We start from the raw sequence: 8,545 nt of genomic DNA, 5'->3' as shown, positions 1-8,545 counted from the left end.
TGAAACAGGGTCTCTTACGCCAGCACGGCTGGCTTCGAACCTGCGCGATCCTCCTGTCTCCGCCTCCCAAGCGCGGGGATTACAAGCGTGCGCCACCACGCCCGGCTTTATTTATTTTTATTTATTTATTTTTTTGTACTGGTGGGGTGGAACCCAGAGGCTTTCTACCTCTAGGCTATTCTCCCAGACCTATTTTATATTTTATTTGGAAACAGGGTCTCACTAAGTTGCTGAGAGCCTCACTAAGTAGCTGAGGCTGACTTCGAACCCTTGCAATCCTCCTGTCTCAGCCTCCCAAGCGCGGGGATTACAAGCCTGCGCCACCACGCCCAGGGACATATTTATTTTTAAAGAGCTAGAATACACTTTGTATCTAGAACATTATCAAGTGTTTGGTAATGTTACTACTATGTACCCTATGTGTGGTATTAAAAAGATTATTGGCCAGTCATAGTACTATTTCTGAACTGAATTTTAAATGTCCTAGTGACTATCATGATAGTGAATTTATTATCTTGACACGGTGTATCACAATCTTCTTTCATAGAGTTTCTTACTGCCTTTCCCTAAACGATTCTGAAGTTCTGAGTGTTCTTTCAAGAGTCGATCGTATTCTTTTGAAAGTCTCTCTGGCTGCATCTTCATTGTCATCACATCATTTTGTGCCTTAAAAAGGGCATCTGAAGTCTTCTTTAACTCAGTTTTCAGTTTTTCCTGGTCTTCTACTAGTTTTTTTTTTATTTTCTGTTTCCAAAATGTGTTCTTCATCACTGCCTTGGACTCTTGAGATCTGTTTTAACTTTTCATTCTCTTCCATGAATTTTCCTGCAGCCTTATTAGTACTTTCTGCTTGAGATTTAAGCACTCCTTTGTTTGATAGTTCTTTTGCCAGCTGACTAATAAGTGTAACCAGACGTCTCAATACTAGCCAAAAAAATAATTAAAATCCAGAAATGTAAAGATTTCTTTGAGAACGAAAGAGTTTCATCTGCGTATGCTCGTAGGCACCAGGTTTGCCGGCTGAGCCCTTTTCAACAGAATGAATAGAGGGATGTTTTCTTACTTCTCTCACAGCATCTAGAAAGAGAACAATCAGTAGGGTTATAATGGTAAGGAAAGCCTTGTTCCAGAAAGTTGCGATTTTACCCCAGACATTAAATGAAAAAATCTTCTGCCATCTCTGAGGAGGAATAAAAGGTGGACAGAAGAGTAAAATAAGTCCTATTTCAGCATAAAGGAAGCTTGCCACTGCCACCCATTGGATTGTCATTTTTCCTCTTCACACCACCACCCGCCGCCGCTGCCGAGGTGCGCTCGAGCCTGGGCCCTGGCCACGAGCATGCGCGCGGCCACGAGCTCCCCCATGTCTTTTCATGGTTTCATAGTTCATATGTGTTTAGCACTGAGTAATATTCAATGATCTGTATATATCACACCTTATCCATTCACCTGCTGATGGACATCTCAGTTGCTTCCAAGTTTGAGCAATTAGGAATAAAACTGCTATAACCATCAATATTCAGGTTTGGGGGCAAACCCAAGTTTTCAGTTCATTTGGTCAAATGCTAAGGAGTTCAGTTTTTGGATGTAATCCCCCGTACACACACACACACGCGCGCGCGCGCACACACACACACACACACACACACACACACACTTTTTTTTTTAGTGTAGATATGAAAGTCTTTATTGGGTAGGTTCCATAGGAGGTTCGCCAAGTTCACTGGTCCAGAAGTGGAAAAAAAGGAACAAGTCTCCTACATGGTATGTTTTTATTTATTTATTTATTTATTTATTTATTTATTTATTTATTGGTGGTACTGGGGTTCTTGGAAGCCCTCCTACCTCCAGGTTACACTCCCAGACCTACTTTATATTTTTGAAACAGGGTCTCTTACGCCAGTGCGGCTGGCTTCGAACCTGCGCGATCCTCCTGTCTCCGCCTCCCAAGCGCGGGGATTACAAGTGTGCGCCACCACGCCTGGCACACATGGTATGTTTTTATACCATCCAGAAATCCCACCCTTCCTCATGCATAGTAATTTGGGGTAGTCACTGCTTAGTGTGACTGTGTTAAATTCACCATGCTGGATTTTCCACTGGTAGCCAAAGCTGCAATGCAATGGCTCCATCACTGATCACAGCTGGATGGGGTAATCTCTGTATCTCTTCTCAGGAGGGCTCCTCCCTGACCCATTTCTTTCCCTGCCCTGCTTATAACTACCTAACATTCCCCCCTAAGAGCTAGAGGCCCTGAAATCATTTAGGGAACATGTATGATGGTTCATCTGTAGTTTCTTCGAGCTGGACGGTGTTGTAGACACATCAGGGTCTCCTCCTGTTGCTATCTGTCGGGGCAGGGCCTACTGAGACAGGACAAGCTCCTTTCTGAAAGGCAAGTTGGTCCAAGGGTCCCTGATAGTAGTCAGCATCCCCTGTAGAGAGGAACTGGCAGCCCAGCCTGAGTTTTAATTAAAGTCTGAAGCTGGATGTGGTGGTGCATGCTTGTAATCCCAGCATTCAGGAGGCTAAGACAGGAGGATGGCGGTTCACAGATAGCATCAGCTACTTAATAAGGCCCTTTGCAACTTAGTGAGACCCTGTTTCAAAATAAAGAATAAATAGGCCTGGGGGTGTAGCTCTGAGGTAGAATGCCCCTGGGTTCAATCCTCAGCACCACAAAAAATAAAAATAAAATAAAAAATAAAGTTTGATATCCCGGAGCAGGGAAGAAACAAATTTCATTAATCGGTTTAGGAGACAAGGGCCAAAGAGTAAAAGTAGGAGTTTTGTGGCCAAAGACCCCATGACAGGCAAGTACCAAGAGAGCCAGGACCGTGTCTTTTATGATATCCATCCCTGGGTATCTGGCTCTCTCAGGTTAGATGTCCCTTTTTGTTAAGCGTTGGATACCTTTTTATACACAACTTGATATGCTGATATAAACGAGGCAATTTTGCTGAAGCATAATGCATACTTCCCTTCTGACTACTATAATCACGCCCAATGCTCATCATTTAAACGGAGCCAACAGGCATGGGCATAGGAGGAGTGAGCAGCTCAGGAGCCTTTGAGCTGCTAGTGTTGTAGGAAGATAGAGATAATGAAATCAAGGAGTGTTAAGTCAGAGGGGATCTACTTATGCATTTGTCTTTTGACAAGGAACCAGAGGTCTTCTGTGGACATACAGGTATAGCTATGTGCGGGTAACTGGGGGCATGAAGAGATTTACTCAGTATAGTCCATGACTTGATCCTGGCATGGTGGATCCAGCTGGTAATTACAGGCACTTTGATGGCTGTAGGAATGAGCCGAAGAACAGGAAAGAATCCTTTCCAAAGTGGGGCTAATTGTGAACAGAGTGCCAGAGGAAGTACTCTTGCCATGGTAAGGCTGTTTCCTGACAGATTTTTGAGGTGAGGTTTCAGGTCTAGTTGACTCTTTCTACTTTGCCTGAGGATTGGGACCCGCAGGAGGAGTGTGGGTTTGCTGACACAAGGATGGCCTGATAAACTTTATAATTATTTTTACCTATGAACATTCTGTGGCTGTCTGGGAGACGTTTATTAAATGAGCTCTCAGGAGCTGAGATCCTCCTGTCTCAGCCTCCCGAATGCTGGGATTACAAGCGTGGCCACCATGCCTGGCCAAAAGAAAAATTTTGAGGGGGAGGGGCTAAGGCAAGATGGCGGCTCCAAGCCCTCTACACCTGCACACACACGTATTTTGAAGTCAGATAATGTCATTCCACTGACTTTGTTCTTCTTCAATATTGTCTCGGCAATAATTCTGGGTCTTTTGCCCCTCCATATAAACTTCAGAATCATTTTGTAATTATCTACAAAATGATTATCTACAAAATGATGTAATTATCTACAAAATGGGATTATGATCAGGATTATGTTGAATTTACAGATCAAGTTGGAAAAAAACTCACATTTTGACAATGTTAAGTCTCCTATGTGTGGACTTAAGCCATCTCTGCAGGGATACATAATTCTTTGTTTACTTTAATCGGTTTTGTAGTTTTTCTGTTAAATTATACCTAAGTATTTCATTTATTGAAGTGCTAATCTAAAGAGTATTGTGCTTTTAACTTCATATTCTGCTTTCATTGCTGGTATATAAGAAAATGTTTGTATTTTGTATATTAAGATACTTGTAGCCTGCAATATTATAATAATCAATTGTCATATTTGTGAATTTTTGGCATATTCTTTAACATATTCTACATAGACAATAATTATTATTAATTATTATTATATTATTATATTATTTTATTGTTATAATTATTATTAATAATAATGATAATAACAATAATAATAATTATTATTATTATTATTAGCAGTACTGGGGAATTGAACCCCAAAGCATCCTACCTCTGAGCTACACTCCAGCCCTATTTTTATTGTTCATTTTGAAACAAGTTGTCACTATTTTGCAGAGGGCCTAAGTACCTGAGGCTAGCCACAGATCTGCAATAATCCTGTCTCAGCCTCCCAAGAACTGGGATTGCAAGTGTGAGCCACCACGTAGACAACTATATCATCTGCAAACAAATATAGTTTCATTTCTTCTCAATCAGTATATACTTTTTACTTACTTTTCTTGTTTTATTGCATTAGCTAACACTTCCAGTATGATGCTGAAGAGGTGGTAAGAGAGAGATCCTAGCCAGACACGGTGGCTCATACCTGTAAGCCCAGTACTTGGGAAGCTGAGACAGGAGGATCACAGGTTTGAGGACAGCCTCAGCAATCTAGCGAGATCCTGTTTAAAAAAAAAATAGAAAAAGGGCAAGCTTGGAGGTAGAATGTCCCTGAGTTAATACCCTCTCCCACAAAAAATTAATTAATTAAAAATTAAAATTAAAAAGAGAGAATATCCCTGCTGTATTTCTGACATTAGTGGGAAGCTTCAAGTTTCTCAGGGAATTTTTTTTTAAGTTAAAATAACCCATAGCTGGGCATGGTGGCTCACCCTTGTAATTCCAGGACCTGAGGCTGAGACAGGAGGATCACAGGTTTCTAGCCAGCCTCAGCTACTTAGTGAGACCCTCAACAACTTAGCGAGACCTTGTTTCAAAAAAAGAAAAATATATATATATATATATATATATGGCTAGAGGTGTAGCTTGGAGGTAGAATGCCCTGGGTTCCACTCCTAGTGCCACACACACACACACACACACACACAAAGACCCATAATTAGTCAATATCCCTCCCTCCCTCTCTCACTCTATCCCTCCCTTTCTCTCTCTCTCTCTCTCTCTCTCTCTCTCTCTCTCTCTCTCTCTCTCTCTCTTCTCTCTCTCTCATCCTCCACTTTTCCAATCCTCCTTCATTTTTTCCATATTGCTTTATCCTGAAGTCACCATTATTAGTAGTTTTATGCATTTTATACTGAAATTTTCCTTATACATGCTACATATAATTTTTGAAAACAGAAATGGAGCTGTGGTGTACATCTTCATCTGCAACTTCTGGTTTTTAATTTAAGATTATACCAATCAGCTGGGCTTGTTCAAGAAATGTTCAATATCCAAGAAAAAAGAAGAGTATACTTTAGATTTCTAGACCAGGGTCTATAGTAAACTTATCTTACCCTTTAAATGTCTTCATAACAGGGAGAAGAACCTGGCAAGGCACTGTCTAGGGTTATGATTAAGACCTCTTTCATAGCCAGGTGTGGTGGCGCACGCTTATAATCCCAGTATTTGGGAGGTTGAGACAGGAGGATCAGGGTTCCTGGTTCGAGGATTAGCTACTTAGTGAAGCCCTCTGCAACTCAGCGAGACCTTGTTTCAAAATAAAGAATAAAAAATAGGGCCAAGGTGTAGCTCAGAGGTCGAATGCCCCTGGATTCCATTCCCAGTGCTGAGAAAACAAAACAACAACAACAATAACAACAACAACAACAACACAACAACAACCCCCCCCCCAAAAAAAAACCTCTTTCAATGTTCTTCCAGACATAGAAGTGATCACCAGAAGCATTTATTTATTTAGTTCCTTCTGTGCTGGGGCTTAAACCCAGGAGCATTCTACTTCTGAGCTACCTCTACTGCACCACTTTTTTTTCTTTTTTTACTTTGAAACAGGGTCTTGCTAGGTTGCTAGGCTGGTCTTAAACCTGCAATCCTCTTGTCTCAGCCTCCGAAGTACTGGGATTACAGGTATATGCCACCACACCTGGCTCATTAGTCACATTTTAAACATTTTGGTTGCTGGATATATGCCTCTTTGAATACCACATCACACTGAACTGGGGAGTCTAAGATTTATTCAGTTGCATTAAAGAGATCCCCACATCAATGGGATGAAGGACAGACCCTTAGAAGAGGAGACAGGTGGTAAATCCAGCTGGAGGACTCTGGGAGGCTAGCTCAATAGTTCTGGTGAGAAATGATCAATTCCCAGAGAGGAGAAGATGGATTCCTGCAATCTTTATAAATTAGAAGTGGCAGCTGGGCGTGGTGGTGCACACTTGTAATCCCAGCACCCAGGAGGCTGAGACAGGAGGATTGTGGTTCATGGGAGCCACAGCCGTGGGTGAGATCATCTAGAAAGGGTGTGTGGATTAGAGACAGAAGTGAGGTGAGGATACTGTGTTCCCATGGAGAGAAAGGGAGGAAAAGTGTGGACAACAAGAGAATCTAAACACTAGTAGTTAAAGGTGAGAGAAATATCAAGGGAGAATGATCTCCTGGGACTCGGAAAGGAAATATCAAGAGGAATGGAGTAGCCGGACAGTGGTGGTACAGTCCTGTAATCCCAGTACTTGGGAGGCTGAGACAGGAGGATTGCAGGTTCAAGGCCAGGCTCAGTTACTCAGCAACTTAGGTACTCAGCAACTTAGCGAGACCCTGTTTTCAAAAACAAAAATAGAAAGCCAGGCATGGTGGCTCAGGCTTGTAATCCCAGCACTTGGGAGGCTGAGACAGGAAGACGGCGGTTCACAAACAACCTCAGCTACTTAGGCCCTTTGCAACTCAGGGAGACCCTGATTCAAAATAAAGAATAAAAATAGGGCTGAGGATGCAGCTTGGAAATAGAATGCTCCTGGTTTCCATCCCCAGTACCATAAAATAAACAAACAAACAAATAAATAAATAAATAAATAAAATAGGGGGCTGGGGATGTAGCTTGTAGGTAGGATACCCCTGGGTTCAATCCCTAGTACTACAAAAACACATAAATAAATAGAAAGAATAACGGAGTGATAAATAGCATCAAAATCTGCAGAAAAGCCAGCCCAGGTAAGAGCTGAAAGGGCAGAGGTCATGGGTTAAGTTTAATGGTGCGGAGGGAGCAGGAGCTGAGGTCAGAGAAGAGGCTGCCGGGGCCCAGAGGCGAGCTCGGCGTGAGAGGCGGGCAGCGAGGGAGCCGTCACTCAGGGCCACCGGAGAGGAGCTAAGCATCAGCTAGGGCCATGTGGAGTCACAGGGATAATTTTGAACTCATATCATTGTTATATAGAAAGATGAAGAAACCGAAGTTCAGCGAGTCCTCTTCAGTGTCATAAAATCAAACTCGTCAAATTAATGGAGCTTCCGCGAGTGACTCAGACCCCATTACAGCTGGTCACTTGGTTGTTAGAGGTAGCCGGCCATGACTCAGACATGAGGCAGGGAGCCATTCGGTGCGTATCACCGAGCAGCGCCTATGCATTGTCAAATAGCGACTGTACTGATGGCACAGTGGTACACCGTGGGCAGAACAGCCCAGTACGGTGAGAGTCACACTTCCCTTTGTCTCAGCCTCCCAAGCACTGGGAGTACAACTGTGTGCTACCACGCCTGGCTTAGAATTAAAGATTTTTTTTTTTTTTATTTAATAGCCAGGCATGGTGATGCACGCCTTTAATTCTAGTACCTGGGAGGCTGAGGTGGGAGGATTTCAGGTTCCAGGCCAGCTTCTGCAATTTACGAGACCCTGTTCCAAAATAAAAAGATAAGACAGGGCTGGGGGTGTAGCTCAAAGGTAGAATGTCCCAGGGTTCAATTTCCAGTATTAGGGGGTTGATTTAAGAAATCAAGAGTCTGAATAAACTCTTTTGCATATGTTTAAAAGACTCCACTCCCATAGAGCAGAATGTTTAAACAGTGCAACTGACCTTTTGAGATGGATAATTCCCCGAGACAGACGTCTGTTCCTGAGCCTCCCTGCCTCTAGCAGAGCCTTCACCTTCACCCGCAGCTGCCTGCACACCTGCCTACCTCCTCCCTCATCAGCACCCGCAAATGTCTGCAGATGGTAGCAAGTGGGGGACAAAGTTGCCTTCTGCTCCAGGCCGGGTGATTTTTCCGGGTTTGTGTTTTATAAGTATAGTAATAGAATACAAATTTACCAAGAGATTCCAAACCCAGAGGTTGTTCAGGTGGGGAGACTGGGGACAGAAATCGTGAGAGACAGCTGAAGTGAGAGCCGGGTGTGATAGAACGCAGATTCCCCCACGAGACCCACAGACCGCGGAACCCGCGGGTCCCAAGGCAGCGCCCCCCTCGGGAGGCATCCTCATCCAGTGTCCAGTGCCCCCTGCAAAC

General features: G+C 43.3%; 1 pseudogene across 1 annotated transcript; it reads right to left on the bottom strand.

Annotated features, from left to right (window-relative positions):
* Positions 1–528: 528 nt before the first annotated feature.
* LOC308268371 (B-cell receptor-associated protein 29-like) lies at positions 529–1,270 on the bottom strand (annotated as a pseudogene). The gene has a single exon. The product of its transcript is annotated as a B-cell receptor-associated protein 29-like (transcript).
* Positions 1,271–8,545: the final 7,275 nt, after the last annotated feature.

This window comes from Muscardinus avellanarius, assembly GCF_963383645.1.
Source record: "Muscardinus avellanarius genome assembly, chromosome: 10".
In the NCBI taxonomy this organism is placed as follows: Eukaryota; Metazoa; Chordata; class Mammalia; order Rodentia; family Gliridae; genus Muscardinus; species Muscardinus avellanarius.
This window is presented reverse-complemented; position numbering and strand designations above follow the sequence as displayed.